Raw genomic sequence first — 18600 nt, forward strand, 5'->3', positions numbered from 1 at the left:
AGGCATTCCTCAATAATTATCTAATAGAGGGTGCGAAAGATGACCTGGCATGTATTACTGAAAGCTATATATAAAGAACAATATCCTCCCTCAAGCTTATAATGGAGCATCCTTGGTGAGGTAAGGACAATGGAATGGCTAATGTCATTCAAGAGACTCTAATGGTTTTCAGTGGTGTTTATCATCTCTTTGAGATTATTCAGATTATGAATCAGAGTGCACAAGAAGGTTAGAACCAACCTTTTTTTGAGGTAGTCCTCCATTAATGACCACTGTTCACCAACTTTTTAAAGTATGTGGCTCTGAACAAGTGATAGTTACAATCTTGTCTTCAAATGTCTGACCATCTCAGCACTCCTGTATATGATTGTGATCTAGGTGCTGGCAGCTAGTTCACACTTTTGACATTTGCCATGTCCCCTATCAAGTGATTGTGATTTTTGACTTTCTCTATTGGCTTTTCAGAAGCAAGTCAATGGAGAAGTTGGTATGGAAGGTCACAAGTTGTTCCAATAACTCCCCCACACACCTGTGCAATTTCCCCAAGTCCCTCCAAGCTCATGTCGTACCTCCCTGGACATTAGCACACCATCCCCAAGTCTTGCTATACTCATACCATGCCTCCCTGGGCACTTGCATACCCTTGTACCATATCAACCATGCAGTAGCAGCCAAAAAAGCCAATGCAATCCTAAATTGCATTAACAGAGGGATTCAATTATGGTCACCGGAAGTACTAATACCACTCTATAAAACCTTAGTAAGACCACTCCTAGAATACTGCATCCAGTTTAGTAAGACCATGCCTAGAATACTGCATCCACACTATAAAAATAAATATTGAGACCAGTGGTGAGTTTGTACCAGTTTTATTAACGGTTCACTTGTTTGCGTGTGCGCTCTCTCTCTCACACGCACTGCACTTCTATACATGCGCAGAAACGTATGAGTGGGTGGGTGGAGCCTCCAGCTGCTTCTACTACCAGTTCAGCTGAACTGGGAGCCATCCACCTCTGGATGAGACTCTAGAAAGAGTGCAGAGAAGAGCAAAAAAAATTATTAGGAGACTGGAAGCTAAAACATATAAAGAACAGTTGCAGGAACTGAGTATGGCTAGTCTATAGACGAGAAGGACCAGGGGTAACATGATAACAATGTTCCAATATTTGAGGGCAGCGGTCACAGAGAGAAGTGAGTCAACCTATTTTCCAAAGCAGCTGAAGGCCAGACAAGAAATAATGGATGGAAACTGAGACAGAGATTCAACCTAGAAATAAGGAGAAATTTTCTGACCCTGAGAACAATCAACCAATGGAACAGCTTGCCTTCCGAATTTGGAATTTAGACCTCTCGGAAATGGTCTCCTGCTTGAGCAGGGGGTTAGACTAGATGACCCACAAGGTTCCTTCCAACTCTGTTATTCTATTCTATTCTATTCTATTCTCCCTGAATCAGATCATGCCTGCGCAGACTCTCACTGCTCTTATTTCTGCAAAGTGCCCTGGTTCTCATAAATGCTTGAAGTGTAGAGATGCTAGTAAAGAGATGCTAGTGAAATGGCCAAAGAGGCCCCAAGAGGACCACTGAAGAAAAACAAAGCAAACCCAATCAAACGTAAGTAAAAGCCTTTATTAAGGATAACCTCATAGTGATGAGTGGCAAAATACATGTGCTGTTGAAGGTCACCTGGTTCCTCCCTAGATAGGAATAAATGTAATGAATTTCTACAGAGTGTCACAAGGTACCATGTATGTACTGCATATTATTATTATTTTCACTTTAAATTTGATTTCAGTTATCATTTCTTAAAATATTGTCCCTCTTACATTCTATTTGGTATTTTGCTGGTAAAAAAATAAATGTTATTACATTATTCTCTTATTTTCTCCATTATCCACCTCCTTAGGGATACCCAATCTTGTATTCTTCTGCCTTTTCCTGAAACACACTTACTAATTTAGGTTTTTTTGATGTGTTGCTGTGTCCTTTTTCTTCCATTTATAAAATCTTAAAAAGAACTTTGTTTGCCCGAGTTATTATTGTAATTGTTTAATAAATTACATCTTCTTTTTCCTCTCTCTGTTTGGTAAGGTACTGTATATAACTCAAATCTCTAGGCCACAATCTTGTTTGATATTTGTCGACACAGAGCTGTTAGCTTGTAAACTTTCCCCCCCAAAGTTTTACACTATTCAATGGGTATTTTATCTGAACTTGGTGCTTTTCTATCTGACTTGATTTATTACCTCTTGTGCCTCATTTTCTAGTAGAGTTAGCCTCTGAATATATTCTCTTTCTAAAAAATGTTTCTGTCATTCTATAATCCCATTTGGAAACTGCAGTATATAATCTTTCTAGCTTTCTTTAGCTTCCTTTGCTCTTATGTTCTTCCATGATTACTTTTGAAAAATCTTACCTTGGCTATACATTTTCCTCCAATTTCTCTGACCTCAAAAACACTTTTCATTTTCATGTTCTTATTATTTTCTACCACTGACATTCTTGATTGAGAATGCTTTCCTTGTCTTTTGTTGCTTGACAATGAAAATCTGCCCAAGGCTTTCATCTTCTGTCTTTTTCTGACAATCATGACAACATCTAAAAATCATTCATTTTTTTCCCATTTTGAAATTTTGGGGTCTCCCCCCCCTTTTTCATTTTCCTAATCTCCTTTTTTCTTCCCACCGTACTCCAGATTCTTTTTGACATAAGCTAAGAATGCTTAAAGGGACGCGGTGGCTCAGTGGCTAAGATGCTCAGCTTGTTGATCAGAAAGGTCAGCAGTTTGGCGGTTTGAATCCCTACCACTGTGTAATAGAGTAAGTTCCTGTTACTTGTCCCAGCTTCTGCCAACCTAGCAGTTCGAAAGCATGTAATAATGCAAGTAGAAAAAGAGGAACCACCTTTGGTGGGACGGTAACAGCATTCTGTGCCCCTTTGGCATTTAGTCATGCCGGCCACATGACCACGGAGATGTCTTCAGACAATGCTGGCTCTTTGGCTTTGAAATGGAGATGAACACCACACCCTAGAGTCGGGAACGACAAGCATATATGTGCGAGAGAAACCTTTACCTTAAGTATGCTTAAGTGAACTTTGATCTTATCTTCTGAGTTCTGAATGCATGTCTTTCAGGTTAAATCTTGCTAGCACATATACATAGAGTATCCGCTTTAAATTTGGACGTTTAAGTCCTATTTACCACTAATAATTAGACACAATGAAGTTGCATCGGTTGATTGGATTGCACTTCCCTCATCTGTAATATAATATAAAGTTAATTTGATTTTAGTGTGATCTATCCAGTGATATTCCAGTATAGTAATTGTATTTATGTTGTTGAAACAACTATAGGTAATAAATAATAATGTCTTGATCTAGATTAGAGTGAGTTGTAATTGGTTTAATGATTGATAGTACTTTAGGCAAATACAAAGGCAGGTAAAAGGCCAGTTGAGCAGACACAAACATGAGCCAGGATTTATTCAAGGAATCAAGTTCTCACCTGACAGTGGCATAAAATTCAGTCTAAGGTCATAGCTGGTGGGACTAGAATTTGGATTGCCAACCTACATCAGGTTCATGAAAGTAGAGTGCAGAGAGACAAGAATGTCTGTGAAAGATAAAAGCAAATGCTAGAGAGTTGTATAAGCTGATCTGAAACATATAGGTTTGAGTCAAGTAGCATAGTCAGAAGGATACAGGATCTCTCTAATGTACAGATGCTTCTAAAGGGAGTCAGTCTTGGGCAAATTAAGTTGTGAAATACAGATGTTGGTGTCTCTCAAGAAGAGATGTGGAGGTCATTATTTTTAAAGAATCAAACAGATCATCCTTGTTCTAGTCTCCAAAACTGCCAGTATATCTTGAGGCTAGGTACCCTGTCAGGGTCAGACTCCTTATCATCTAAGACCACCCTTACCTTTGTGATTATTAATTGCTGATTAACCTCAGGTGATTGATTACCTGATAATTGATTAAAAATGATGTATTATCTGTTGTAGATGTTAAGACACAAGGCTGCAAACCAGGAGAAGTTAAGTTTTATTCCTATTTCAGGTGCAAAGCCAGTCACTCTCTTTTAGTTTTATGAAGGAAGTGATGGCAAGCTATGGATGGATGGATGGATGGATGGATGGATGGATGGATGAATAGATAAACCATTTGTCTGAAATGCTATAGGGTTTCCTGCCTAAACAGGGGGTTGGACTAGAAGACCTCTAAGGTCCATTCCAACTCTGTTATTCTATTCTATTCTAAATACATACATACGTACATATAAAAATACATTTTTTTATATCTATAAAAGTCTATAAGAGGCATCACTGGAAGTCAAAACTGACTTGATAGCACAAATTTATATTTTAGATAAACTCATTACATAAAAATCTACTAGATGTACATGTGACTAATCAATAAATAGTTCACATTTTTTAAAGAAAAGCCTATGTATGAGAAATAACTCTTAAACTGTGATGGAATCTAATACTTTGTGATGCTGTTGATAAAGCAAAAATGTATAGGTGAATCCTGTGCATAATTAAATTAACAGAGTTTCATCCCCAAAGTAGAGTGCAGCGTTAAATCATGGTACAATAAAGCATACTTCTCCTACAGAATGCTCTCTATCCATCATTACACCTCGCCAGTGACGTGCGGTGACGTTTATGACTGGTGAGGCTGGTGACGTCATCAAACCACGTGGTTGCTCCGATCGCAGTGGCGCAGCCCAAACGGAGACGTTTCTTCAGCTCCAGCCTCAATCAGCGCAGCCGCGGTCCCCTTCATCTTGCCTCAGGAAGGAGGGGAATGGGACCATGTGTGCAGGGGAAGGGGATCGCGGCTCTGCTAATCTGAGGCTGTGCGCTGAGGAGCCGCCTGCACACATAGTCCCATTCCCCTTGCAAGGATCCCGGGCTCGCCCGATGTAAAAAATGCCTAGGTACCGTGTTTCCCCGAAAATACAACCTGTCCCGCGCTCACTGACCTAGCGTTATCCTGAAAGCGCCAAGTTACAGGAGCCGGGGGTGGGGGGAGCGCTCACGTTGCTTGCCGCCTTCGGTATACCGCTAGGTTGGGGAGTGCCTGCTGCCGCCCCGCGCTGCCGCCCCGTGCCGCCGCCGCCCCACCCCGCCCCGCCGCCGCCCCGCCGCCGCCCCGCCGCCGCCCCGCCGCCGCCCCGCCGCCGCCCCGCGCCGCCGCCGCCCCGCTCCGCGCCACCCTGCGCCGCCGCCGCTGCCCTGCTCCGCTCCGTGCATAACATCCAAACTCCAAAACTTCCAGCATCGGCCGCCGGACAGAGAGTTTTCCGGACAGAGTCTTCCAGCAGCCGGCCCACCATAGAGAGCACTCCTAGAGCGGCCGATGCTGGAAGTTTTGGTTGTGGAGTGCCTGCTGCCGCCCCGCGCTGCCGCCCCGCGCCGCCGCCACCCCGCGCCGCCCCGCGCCGCCGCCGCCCCGCGCCGCCGCCGCCCCGCGCCACCGCCGTCCCACGCCGCCGCCGCCCACGCCGCCCCGCGCCGCCGCCACCGCCGCCCTGCGCCGCCGCCACCGCCGCTGCCCCGCTCCGCTCCGTGCATAACTTCCAAACTCCAAAACTTCCAGCATCGGCCGCTCTAGGAGTGCTCTCTATGGTGGGCCGGCTGCTGGAAGACTCTGTCCGGAAAACTCTCTGTCCGGCAGCCGATGCTGGAAGTTTTGGAGTTTGGATGTTATGCACGGAGCGGAGCGGGGCAGCGGCGGCGGCGCAGGGTGGCGCGGAGCGGGGCGGCGGTGGCGTGGGGCAGTGCGGGGCGGCGGCGGCGCGGGGTGGGGCGGCGGCGGCACGGGGCGGCAGCGGCACGGGGCGGCAGCGGGCGCCGGCAGCGGGCGCCGGCAGCGCGGGGCGGCAGCAGGCACTCCCCAACCTAGCGGTATACCGAAGGCGACAAGCAACGTGAGCGCTCCCCCCACCCCCGGCTCCTGTAACTTGGCACTTTCAGGATAACGCTAGGTCAGTGAGTGCGGGACAGGTTGTATTTTTGGGGAAACACGGTACCTAGGCATTTTTTGCATCGGGCGAGCCCGGGATCCTTGCAAGGGGAATGGGACCACATGTGCAGGAGGCTCCTCAGCGCACAGCCTCAGATTAGCAGAGCCGCGATCCCCTTCCCCTGCACACGTGGTCCCATTCCCCTCCTTCCTGAGGCAAGATGAAGGGGACCGCGGCTGCGCTGATTGAGGCTGGAGCTGAGGAGCCTCCTGCACACGTCCCATTCCCCTTGCAAGGATCCTGGGCTCGCCCGATGTAAAAAATGGCGAGATCGGCACACTTGGGGCTGCTGCTGAGATGTCCAGGGAGGCTAAACCAAGCCGCACGACTCTCCCAGCCACTTTCACGCTTCCTGGAGTAATTCTTTTTTATTTTCATGATGAGAGTGGTGAGGCTCCGCCTCCCCTGCCTCCCCTGACTGCACGTCACTGCACCTTGCCAAACCCCATCAACATAGCTAATAATCAAAATAGTGACAGGTTTAATTCAACAAAACAAGTATGAGTTGTGCTGTTTTATGAGAAGTTTCCATTTTGTGTTAAGTTGATTTCTGACAAGCTGTTTTACTTTTCAAAACTTCATTTGTGAGGGAGGAAATCTCCCTTTGCTAGACATGCAGTGGTGGGTTTAAAATTTTTTAGAACCTCTTCTGTAGGTTTGGCCTGCTTTGTGGGAGTGGCTTGCCGGCCATGTGACTGAGTGGGAGTGGCTTGGCAGTCATGTGACTGGATGGGAGTGGCCAACTTGTAAAATGTGGTGAAACTCTCTTAACAACACTCTTGCTTAGCAACCAAAATGTTGGCTCAGAAACTCTGGCATTTGAAGGACCCAAATCTTAAAGCTGTCATGTTACAAGGCCTTTGCACCCCTAACCCTTTAGAAAAAAAAACCCCAGGGGTGTTCAAACTTGACAGCTTTAAGACTTTAAGGTTTAGATAGGACTCTTAGAGGCGAGCAGGGCGATTAGTGAGCCAGCCAATCAGTGAGCGGCAGGTGGGGCAAGCGTGGTGCAGATGGGCAAGGGGGGAGGGAGCCGGAACCGGTTCCAAATGGCATGGTAGATTTGTGGAACCTCTTCTATAGAAGAGGTTAGAACTGGAAGGAATCCACCCCTGTAGACATGACTACTGTTTCACTTCTGCCATGAACTATTTCCAGCTCACCAGACAATAAGCAAGCTTTCATTAGAACTTTCGGTTCCGGCCTTCAAAAACCTCTGCACCTTGTTGCTGACATTAAGCAATCATCCAGATTTTTTAAGGCTCTGCTCCTTACACAATGTTTTTAAGTGAAACCATTTCCAAGGAAACATTAAACTACTCTATGAAGTTTATTTCATATCACCTGGATACAAACCTGATGACCATTTAGAAGAAACTTGCCTCCCATTCCTTGACTGATATTCTTGGTAAAAGCAATAAAAATAATAAGAAATTAATGCAATATGAAGTAAAAGATACTGTGGAATAAACTTGAATGGAATCAGTTTATATCATAACTATATTAGAACCAGTGGTGGGACTCAAATAATTGAACAACCAATGATTTCTTCCAACAACCAGTTCACCAAACTGCTCAGAAAGTTAACAATCTGTTCTCCTGAAGTGGTGTGAACTGGCTGAATCCCACCACTGATTAGAACCAGAAAGATCTATATTCATGTTCATACTTAAGCCATGAAGCTCCAAAGAGACTTAAAGGCAGTAACTATCGCTTAACTTAGCCTATCCCATAGATTTTTTAAATAAAAATAAATGGCAGTCTCTTGGTTTCCTAGAAATAAAGTGGAATATTAATATAAAAAATATAACAATTTAGGCAGAAATAGTTCAGGTTATTGTTACCTGCATCACAGTAAACTAGGCTCGAAATTTTTAAACCTTTACTACCTGTAATATCTGTGTATTTACAAAAATATCTGAGGAAAAATATTCTCTGCAGAGGAATTTATTTTTTGTCCCCAGTCTTTATCAAGAGCCGAGGTAGTGCAGTAGTTAGAGTGTAGTACTGCAGGCTACTTCAGCTGACTGCTAGCTGCAGTTCAGCAGTTTAAATCTCACCAGGCTCAAGGTTGACTCAGTCTTCCATCCTTCTGAAGTGGGTAAAATGAGGACCCAGATTGTTGGGGGCAATAGGCTGACTCTGTAAACCACTTAGAGAGAACTGTAAAAGCACTATGAAGGGGTATATAAGTCTAAGTGCTATTGCTAGTGCTATTATACATTGGGGTAAAATTTAACAGCAATCCAATTTAGCAACAGATATTCCCCCATACAGAATTTTCTTTCTTAAAGTTAAAGATCTGGTGCAAATACATAGTAAGGAATCTATTGATTTTTGCCCCTGTGTTTTACTAGTTCTAAAGATATTAAATTATTATTATTTTCCTGAATGAAAACATACAGCCAACTTAAATATGGAAGAGTCTCACGATATGCTTTCTTTCTAAGGGTAGATCAGGAAGTCCCCCAGGACATGTGGCATTGGAGCAATACATAATCGTTTTCACCTGCCTTCAGCTTTCCCACAGAGTCCTTTACTGTTAAAGAATGCTCAGCTTTCCCTATGAAGATTCTTAGAAATTTGATCTAGTCTAACCCATGAAGACGATGAAAAATTGCCTTCTTTTTTGTGAGTGAAGAATTATCTTCAGGATTCTCTCTGGACATTATTTAGCAGCCTTAACCAGTGCAGAATAATGGCTATCTGGTAGTTTTGTTCATATTATGTTCCCCCCACCCTGCAACAACAAAAATCTCAGGTTACAGCCCATTTGCTTTTTAGTTACAACTGGATTTATTTTCAAACCCACTAAAACTTGAGGTTCACATATCTGAAGATATTCAGTTAACTCTCATGCCAGCTTGTCCATATCTGGGGTACTGCTTAAGCTCTTTGCATGCATACATGTGGGATACATATGTCATAAAGGATTGAAGTCTTCAAATGATTTTAAAAGATGCATGTGGCACAATGAAGTAGAACAATGAGAAATATATCTATCAAGATAGTGTAGTTCTTTTGTATTGAGCTATAACTGTACACATTCCACAAGAACAGGACCCTGCTATGCATGCCTGCTTAAAAATAAGCTTAAATGAATTCCATGGAACTTATCTGAGTTAAGTGGTCATAAGGACTGCAGCCTTAATCAAGGTTCTTTCCAAAACCACAGATATGTAAATACAGTACCTGCTTTCAACAAAATAAGTATTTCAGGCTTGTCTTAAATTCTTTTTCCTTTCTTTTTTCAACAGCTGCAATGTTTTAAACCAGAGACTGCAAACTTTCAGTAATGGGTGGAGTAAGCCTGCATATTAAACCCTTTTCCCCCAATGTTTAAATATTATGGTAGAAATCAACATTCTCAAGAAATAAAGTCATGCCTATGTCATAATTGTATATGCAATTACAGAAGGAATATTCCATTTGAAAGTATCATAAGATGAACAATTATATCTAAAACATGCTAGCATCATAGCCGCCGCCTCCTCCTCTGAAGGAAAATGCTATAATATGAAATGCTATTACATTGATTCAAGCAAATTGAATAAATGGAATTTTTTGTATCTTCTAGTGAACATCCTGTAAATGTAGAAATATTGATACTTGGCATGGTATAATTATATTTAATCACAAGGAAAAGTGAAAATGGGGAATAAAACATTATTCATATATAATTGTGCATGAATTCAGAATTGCAGGCATTCAAAATGTGTAGTAAGAGAACTTTGTACATCTAAGAGAATAACCCTGTTTCAGAAACTTCTAAATACAATTATCTAAGTCTGGCAAAGTGTGTATGCTATGTGCCTTTCACAGCCTGGCATTCTCCCAATAATTTGGACTGTAATTCCCAGAATTCATGATCAGTAGTTGAGCTATCTGGTAATTATGGGAATTGTATTCCATTATGTCTGAGAGCACCAGGAAAGCAACCTAACAGAGGACAATTAGATTCATTCTTTCTTTCTTTCTTTCTTTCTTTCTTTCTTTCTTTCTTTCTTTCTTTCTTTTTTCCTTCCTTCCTTCCTTCCTTTCTCTATCTCTCTTTCTTTCTTTCATAACTTTATTACATTTTCAAATAAATAAAAATTAGCAAAGTAATAAATGAAATAGAAGAAAGAAAAAAGGGAAAAAAAACAAAGCAAAGCCAAAAGTTCACACAAAAAAAGAGAAAGGTATTCAAAGAAATAACTTCTCACTTTCTTTTACAGCAGGTATCAGTATAGTTTTACTCTAAGTTTACTACATAATCTTCCTTTTTCCTCTTTATTTAGCATTTTTTTCTCATCATCAAGCCTATGTCGTAATTTTATTTGTTTTCCCAGTTTCATTCAAAAAGTCCAAAAGGGGTTTCCAAACAGCATTCAAATTAATCAATGCATGTTCTCTGATCAAACCTGTCAGTTTTGCCATCTCAGCAAGTTCCATCAATTTCACCATCCATTCTTCCATTATATAGTAGACATTAACAATTCTTTCCATTGTTTTGTATAAAAAATCCTTATTTCTGTTGCCATATATAGAAAAAAAAGTTCCACAGGTTTTTTTCCCCTCAACTGTTTATTCATCAGTCCCAAAAGGAATATCTCTGGTTTCAATTGCATATTAGTTTTTAAAATTTCAAAATTAAGGTATGTATTGAAATCCATTTTTTTTTAAATGACATGTTCATCAAGCATGATAAAAAGTCCCCACTTGTTGTTCATATTGCCAGCATACATTGAGGTACTATTATACATTTTAGGCAGATTTTTCTAGTGAGAAATACCAACAGTACATCATTTTATAGAAATTCTCTTTAAGATTATAACATGTAAATGTCATATGTGAAAATTCAGCCCATTTTATCATACATTCTTTCATCAGAATCACCTACTCCTACATCCAGACTGAGCAAACTGAAAAATGCAACTTCAAATCAGGTAGACTTAAGCCTTCTCTTTCTTTATACAAGTTGTAACACCTTGTGCTTAATCTACCATTTTTTACCTTGCCATACCAATTTAGATATGTCATTCTGCCACTCTTCAAATGGTGCATCAGTTGTCAAGCAATTATTGTTTGAAACAAAAATAACCTGCAAGGCAAAACACTCATTTTAATCACAGAAATTCTCACCAGTTTTTTCCCCCCTATCGTGACAAAATCCCATTTTTTCAAAGGTTCTGATATCACTTGGCCTCTTTGTAGCAATTTCTTTATCTTTGCTTCATTTGAATCTAATGGGTTGGTTGGTTTTTCATTCATATATGAAAACTATAATTACGACACATGAGCTCTTTTGAATGCTTTAGTCGAATTCAGAAGGAATGTAACGGCTTGAGAAACTAGATTTCCCTTTCTAAAACCATCTTCTGCCACAACTGTTAAACTGAGTTGAAAATTACTCTACGCATGCTATAAAAATTACTCAGCATGAAACCAGGCCAAAGTAGAGAACTGTCTTTTGCAAAGTCAGATTATTGATCTGACTATATTGATCTGATTATTGCTTGATGCTATCTGTACTAAGAGGCAGCAGCAAACTTATCAGGGTATCAGGTATGTAACCTACAAACTTGGACACCTCCCTTAAATGTTTCTTATCCTGACCTTCTAAAAATCTGAAAGTTTCTTGCATCATAAACTGCTTAAGGATGATTATAAAGCACTATGAACTGGTATATAAATCTAAGTGTTATTGCTATCTTTGCAGAAATTTGGTACAGTTTCTGTTATACCAGATAAGCTATTTGCTTACCCTGTGGCTTTGAAATATCAGAAATGGAAACATGCACACTTCAGCAAGAAGTGTGGGATGCTTGTTATAATCTGGGAGAGTCACATCCATGTTGATTTCTGCTTGTTCAAGTCTTAGGTCTTGCCTCTTTCAAGACAATCTCTCTGTGGAACTGAGTTTTCAAAGCAAATATGTTGTGTGTGTCATTATTGGCCACACAGGTATGCCAGTAGTGACACACATAGAAACAACTTAAATATTGTAATCTTCACCGCTGACAGCCCTGCTGTAGAAATGACCTACAATCATCTGATCAACTTTCAGAATTACTTACAAGGTATAATCAAATATATTCTCATCTCTTATTTGAACAAATCATAGAGAAATTGAATACATTTTTATGAATACAAGCAATGTGTTCTCTTCTCTGATAATTTTGACATTAAAATTCCATTTTAATAATCCCATCCTTCAGGCTTTGCAGACTCTTAAGGTATTAAAGCAAAAATTATCCTAAGCACTTAGATTATAATGTATTTAAAGATTAGACATTTCATGTTGAATATTAACCGCTCTACTTCCCAGAGGAAAAAGCCTATCTGGTTTATGTCTCTGTGCGCATGTGTGTGCGTATGTATAAATTAGCTATCCAAGATTCACATTACCTTCTGTTCCAAGTAGAAAGCAGAATGCTGATTTTTTTTTAAAGAACAACCACCATTTACTTTAAAAATATTAACTACTGTGGTCGATGTACTGTTTTCCTTCTTCAGAACACCTTTGGATCTGATTCATGAAATGACTTCAGTTGCATGAGTGTTCAGGGAAGAGAAAAGGGATAGAATTTGCTGCCATACTTGTAAGCAAACATGAAAGCCAAAGTTTTCAGTGGAAAAGTTCTTATTCAGTTTTAGGTTTCATTCCCATGTTAGAATCTCTGAGATTTAAAGTAAGTAGAATCATTATCTCCCTTGCTAGTTTAAATTCCTTTGTGGTTTCATGGCTTAGCCTATATGCATAAGCACACGTGCGCGCGTGCACACACACACACACACACACACACACATTTCTAACAGCCTCTGATCCTCCAAGAGGACTTTTTGTTACTTTCAACTTTCTGGAGGCTCAGAATGAATCAAAGGATCCATTTTGGTTTCCACAATCACCGTGGATTGTAAGCAGAGCAAAGTTTTACTTCTTAGAGACAGAACAAACCCTACCAAAACCCTAGCAGAAGGAGATCCAGAGTACAAACTATCTTCAACAAAAGGGATAAAGGGAGGCTCAGTTGGCCTGGGAACAATAGGAGATTTTTTTTTAAAAAAAAGGCAATGATCATAGAAAGGTTTTAGAAGAAACAAGTTGCTAGATTTTAAATGCCAAAAGCCAAACGATCAAATATGAAATGTGGTTTTTTTAAATTTTAATCTGGCCACACCCATTCCTTAAAAGACAAAAGTAGTGCTGCTGTCCAGATGTCCCCACCCATGATGAATTAATACACTATTTATAGTGCCAAGAACAATGTTGTAATGTTTCTAAAGTGTTAGACACTATGGTAAATCAACTAAATCTGTTTATAGGAAGGGACTTAAGTTACTGTTAATAGTGGGGTTTTTTGTTGTATTTAGCTTTATTAAGATGCTCGGCTGTTGTATGCTTTAGTTCATCATAGCTCTTTTAAAACATTGAATTAGCTCATATGGCAAGACACATGGCTCCATATGCAATCCTTCATAATACTTGTCAAGGAGCCAATCTAAGTTAAAACTGTCCTTTGAAAACTTCCTGAAATAGCTTTGGTGAAGTATCACCTCTATGCCACAGCTCTAAAATGCAGAATGGTTTACTACATAGGTTTCTGCAGTTCCAGCAAGCTGGCCTGGCCTATTAATGTTAATGTTAATGTTAATTTGTTTTAAATGTACTGTTTCTTTTTTTAAAAAAAAATCGGTTTGGTCTTTTTGGAATTGGGTTTAATCTTTTTTTAACTTTTGTGATGTGTGTTTTTAATGTTGTACGCCGCCCTGAGTCCTTTGGAGAAGGGTGGCATATAAATCCAAATAAACCTTAAAACTTAAACCACGGGAAATCTGCTTTGTACATAGCAAAATGACCTTGGAAAAAACATTGGTGGAGATTTTTGGAAGACAAAGCTACCTTGATGGTCCAGACAGTTATCTAGGGGAGACATATTCCCCTTCAAGTGGTTTGAACGGCCAACCAATCTACCATGGAAATAATGACATACTGTGCCATCTCTTTCATTAAAATTCCAGAGATATCATAAAAATGCAGTATTTTTCATTTAGAATAGAATAACAGAGTTGGGAGGAACCTTGGAGATCTTCCAGTCTAACCTCCTGCTTAAGCAGGAAACCCTACACCACTTCAGACAAATGGTTTTCCAACTTTTTCTTAAAAACTTCCAGTGTTGGAGCATTCACAACTTCTGTAGGAATAGAGGAAACGTTACGTAAAGACATGCGCAGTAAAAAGCCATGATCTCAGTAGCTGGTTACCTTGAATACCTATGAGCTCACCTAATTAGCAGAACCAGATGTAGGTAGAGAGGAAAGGTTACGTACAGACATGTGCAGCAAGCCTCCATGATCTCAGTGACTGATGACCTCAACTGTTTGTTAGAACCAGGTAGTACCAAGGACCATTGGATATGTGAAGCCTCTACTCTAGCTGGGGTGGACTTAGATATTGACAAGTAGAATGTACCAATAAGATGCTGTTTCTACCTCTGCTTTTGCTTTGCTTGTTAAAACTGTATAAAAGCCAAATAAACTCTGCATAAGGCAGACAGACATTTTGGACACCACTGCTGTGATAGATTTCTGAGACCTACAAACGTCTGGAGGCAAGTTGTTCCACTGATTAATTGTTCTAAGTGTCAGAAAATTTCTCTTTAGTTCTAGGTTGCTTCTCTCCTTGATTAGTTTCCACCCATTGCTTCATGTCCTGCCCTCAGGTGCTTTGGAGAATAGCTTGACTCCCTCTTCTTTGTGGCAACCCCTGAGATATTGGAACATTGTTTCATGTCTCCCCTAATCCTTCTTTTCATTAAAATAGACATACCCAGTTTCTGCAACCGTTCTTCATATGTTTTAGCCTCCAGTTCCCTAATCATCTTTGTTGATCTGCACTCTTTCTAGAGACTCAACATCTCAATAGAATATATTGATCTGTTGTGGAACATTACTGTATTCAGATCAATTTGCATTTTAAACATGAATCTAAAACAGTAAATGGTGGAAATCTATTTTAAAGCAAACAGTTTAAGTTTACTTTCAAAGAAGGGTTATGATACATTTGCTTCAGAAGTTAGAAGGAAGAAAAAATTCAAGGATTGTGGTGGTAAAATTGCACTGATTTCATTAGAATGGTTCAAAGAACTTAAAGGAATGAGATAAGCATTAATTAACACTTTCAAAAGCATTATTCTTCTGCACATCCACAAGGACATCGGTTTTATTTCCTGGTGGTTTCCAATTCTTCAAGGCATTCAGAAAACATTGTAAACCCTCCTTCCATATTTATGGATGTAAAATTTGGGGAAGAGGGGATCAGGAAACAGATATTTTCAATAACTGTCCCATCCTATGGAACATGTTATCCATTGATATATGTTGGACTCCCATATTACTATATTTTCATACAGCTATATCTTTAAAAGAGCACTTGGAGATGGAGAGATCTGACATGGATGATTTTAAAACCTCATATGTGTTTTTGCTATTTGTTATTTTATATTATCATATATATTTTGGTAGCAATAGCAATAGCAACAGCACGTAGACTTATGTACTGCTTCATAGTGCTTTTACAGTCCTCTGTAAGCAGTTTACAGAGTCAGCGTATTGCCCCCAACAATCTGGGTCCTCATTTTACCTCAGAAGGATGGAAGGCTGAGTCAACCTTGAGCCAGTGAGCCAGCTAGCAGTCAGCTGAAGTAGCCTGAAGTAGCCTGCAGTACTGCATTCTAACCACTGCGCCACCTCGGCTCAGTGACAGTTGTTATTTCATCTTTACCTTTTACCTTTTATTTCGATTTTTATACTGCCCCCTCTCCCCAAAGGGACTCGGGGCGGTGTACAGTCAAATGAAATAGATAAAATAGACTACAAACATGGAAACATAAAAACATAGAAGAGGAGGCAATACAACACTGTACAAGTGACAGTTGTTATTTCATGAATTTTATTTAGATGTTATGTGCCAAGATACAAATATTGGTAAATAAATAAACCAATATGAATCTCATAACAGGAAGCAAAGGATCATGTGAAATATGCCTATGGGTGTATGCTCATACATATAGTTCTTACGGTTCATGTTTGAAACCAAAGTTTTTAGGCATCAAATATATCTGCTTACATGTAATCTGTGCATGTAACAAAATGCTTAAATTAAATATCTCATTTTTTTAAAAAAATATATTTCCTGTAGGCCTACTTAATATATGCTCATTTTCATTTCTTATAATTTATACTACTATACTGTACATATATATCTTTCAGAATAATCCAGTATTTTTCATGACATACCTATAGTAAATACACCCATTCAACAATCTTTACATTTACACATATTCAAACAATTTGTATATTGAAGTTGGGAAATTTTATATTGAAAAAGCATAAAATTGGAGGAAAAAATGATAGTTTTTTTGGCAAAAACCCTACATGCCAAGAGAAATGGGAAACACAATAATTTAAAGGTAATGTAATGTAAGTATATTGTGAGGCCTCCAGGGTAGAAGATTAATAGTCCCAATTATCTTTTCCCAGAAGTTCTCTCCATCTTAATATCCTAGATTTACCTCTAGATTTTGAATAATCTCTTGGTACTGCTTGTTACTACTCCCAATCTTCCAGGAGGCACCATACCTATTGGCTACTCCCTAATCCTATGTTCTATGACAGATATGGCTATCACATCTTGTGCTGTCTCTAGTCAATTTTTTAAAAAATGAAATACTTTCAAGAATGCTATCTCCTGAACTATATAGTATGCAGGTGTGGTGATTATAAAATATCAATCAATTAACCAATTTCACAAGAGAGAAACAAAACCAAATTCTCTAAAGGGGAATGGAGGTAATTTTTTTTAAAAAAAAATCAAGCAAACTTTTGGAGTTTGAAAGAAAATTACTGTGAACAAGATTACCTAGAACATAGTAATGCTGTGAAACTGCTATTGCTGTTTGTTGTTTGTTTATGTTATAATTTTCTATTCTTTAAATATTTTGTGACAATATAAATAGTACATTGAAATAATGGATATTTTAATTAACTTGCAACTGAAATGGCCTGGAGAGATTTTTCAAGTTAATATTACAAGTCGCAAGAAGATTTCCAAAGAAATAAAACTCCTGAATATCACCTGAAGTATGAATAAAGGCTGAAATTATACTCTGTTTCAATTACTTTTACAGAAAAATAAAGATCACAAAAATGTTCATCACACTGCAAATAGAAATTAAAAATAGCAAAATATCTAATTTTACCAGTGTTTACAGAAATAAAATATTTCTTAAAGTAGGGTCCTCCACTTCCTATCTAGTCAATTATCCTATCTTTCCTATCATGTACTTAAGGACTCTGAATTCAGTGAAGCTCTTCTTTTTATTTTACAGTTCAATACTTTTCTATCTTAACAAATAAAGGGTCTGGGATAATTTGACCACAAGACTACTGTCCTACTCACAAGGATGTGAATTTTGCAGCTAAATCTGCCGTCTGCCATGCAAGGTGCTTTCATAAAGCAATCTTAGTTACATTATTGCATTTGAACCTCATCTATTTTTGAAATATTCAGCTGCCAGTCCTCTTAAAGGCATTGGCCTTTACCTGATACCCATGAAAATGTGAAAAACAATATATGAAAGAGTAGCTATATTTGGCACATTGATCTTGAATGCTGTGGTCTTCACATTCATTCATAGGACACACCTGCAAGCTGAAATAGAACTCAAAGGAAAGTCTGAATTTAAAATTTAAATATGTGATTTTTTTTTAAATGAGGCATACTTAATTATAGCATTTCATTACATGCAAAGATTGCATGTAAGCAAATATCTTTGATGCCGGAAAACCTTGGTTTCAAACATGAAGCATAAGATCTATGCAAATGGAAGGCATCTTACCAAAACCATAGATGAACTTGGTAAGTCTTTAGCTAGAATACAGGGTTCATCAAAGACTGATGCTGGAATGCTCCTTCATGGTTGGTGAGTATAAATCCTGCAGGTTCAATACATTCCTTTCCACACCCATGTTAAATTCAGACCACACACCATTTACGAAGTCAATTCAGAATGAACAGATGACTCACAAAATTTGAAACAAAAGTGGATTCAGTGATATAGGAATGAAGAATCCACAAATAATGGGAGACAAAGCAATGGCAACTTTCACCTTGACAGATCACTGTATGTCCCCTAATGGGGGGGGGGGGGGGTTGGTACATAATAAGTCATTAGAAAAGCAATCGCAAAAAGCAGGCCAAGCAATTTCCAAGTACTTAGCATAATGATGGGATAGGAAGACTAAGTTAAGAAATAATGAACAGAAGGGAGATAGTACAGTAGTAACGAAGTAGTTCCCTGGAAAGCAAATGATTAATAGTTATTATGGAAAAGGCCATCTCAAGGTAATAACCTTATTGTCAAGTAACACTTTTCTGGATGATACTATTATACATGTAACACACAACTATCAATTCAGGAAATCCACTAAGCAAAGCCAGGTACTTTTGTCCTCTGTGATAACCTTATCCCCATTCTGGAAGTGCTTGGTAACTCCTGGGAACCACTGGGGTACATCTTAAAACA

The 18600-nt window shown here is 39.3% G+C and overlaps 1 long non-coding RNA gene across 8 annotated transcripts in view; it reads right to left on the minus strand.

The window, feature by feature from the left end:
- The window catches only part of LOC309385459, a 160812-nt gene that overhangs the window by 60916 nt on the left and 81296 nt on the right, over nucleotides 1-18600 (minus strand). For all 8 annotated transcript variants that reach the window (XR_014174221.1, XR_014174222.1, XR_014174223.1 and 5 more), the window contains one exon: nucleotides 11027-11114. This is a non-coding gene — a long non-coding RNA (uncharacterized lncRNA). The remainder of the gene's footprint in view (nucleotides 1-11026; nucleotides 11115-18600) is intronic.

Source organism: Natrix helvetica (genome assembly GCF_964273705.1).
Source record: "Natrix helvetica genome assembly, chromosome: 1".
NCBI classification, from domain to species: domain Eukaryota; kingdom Metazoa; phylum Chordata; class Lepidosauria; order Squamata; family Natricidae; genus Natrix; species Natrix helvetica.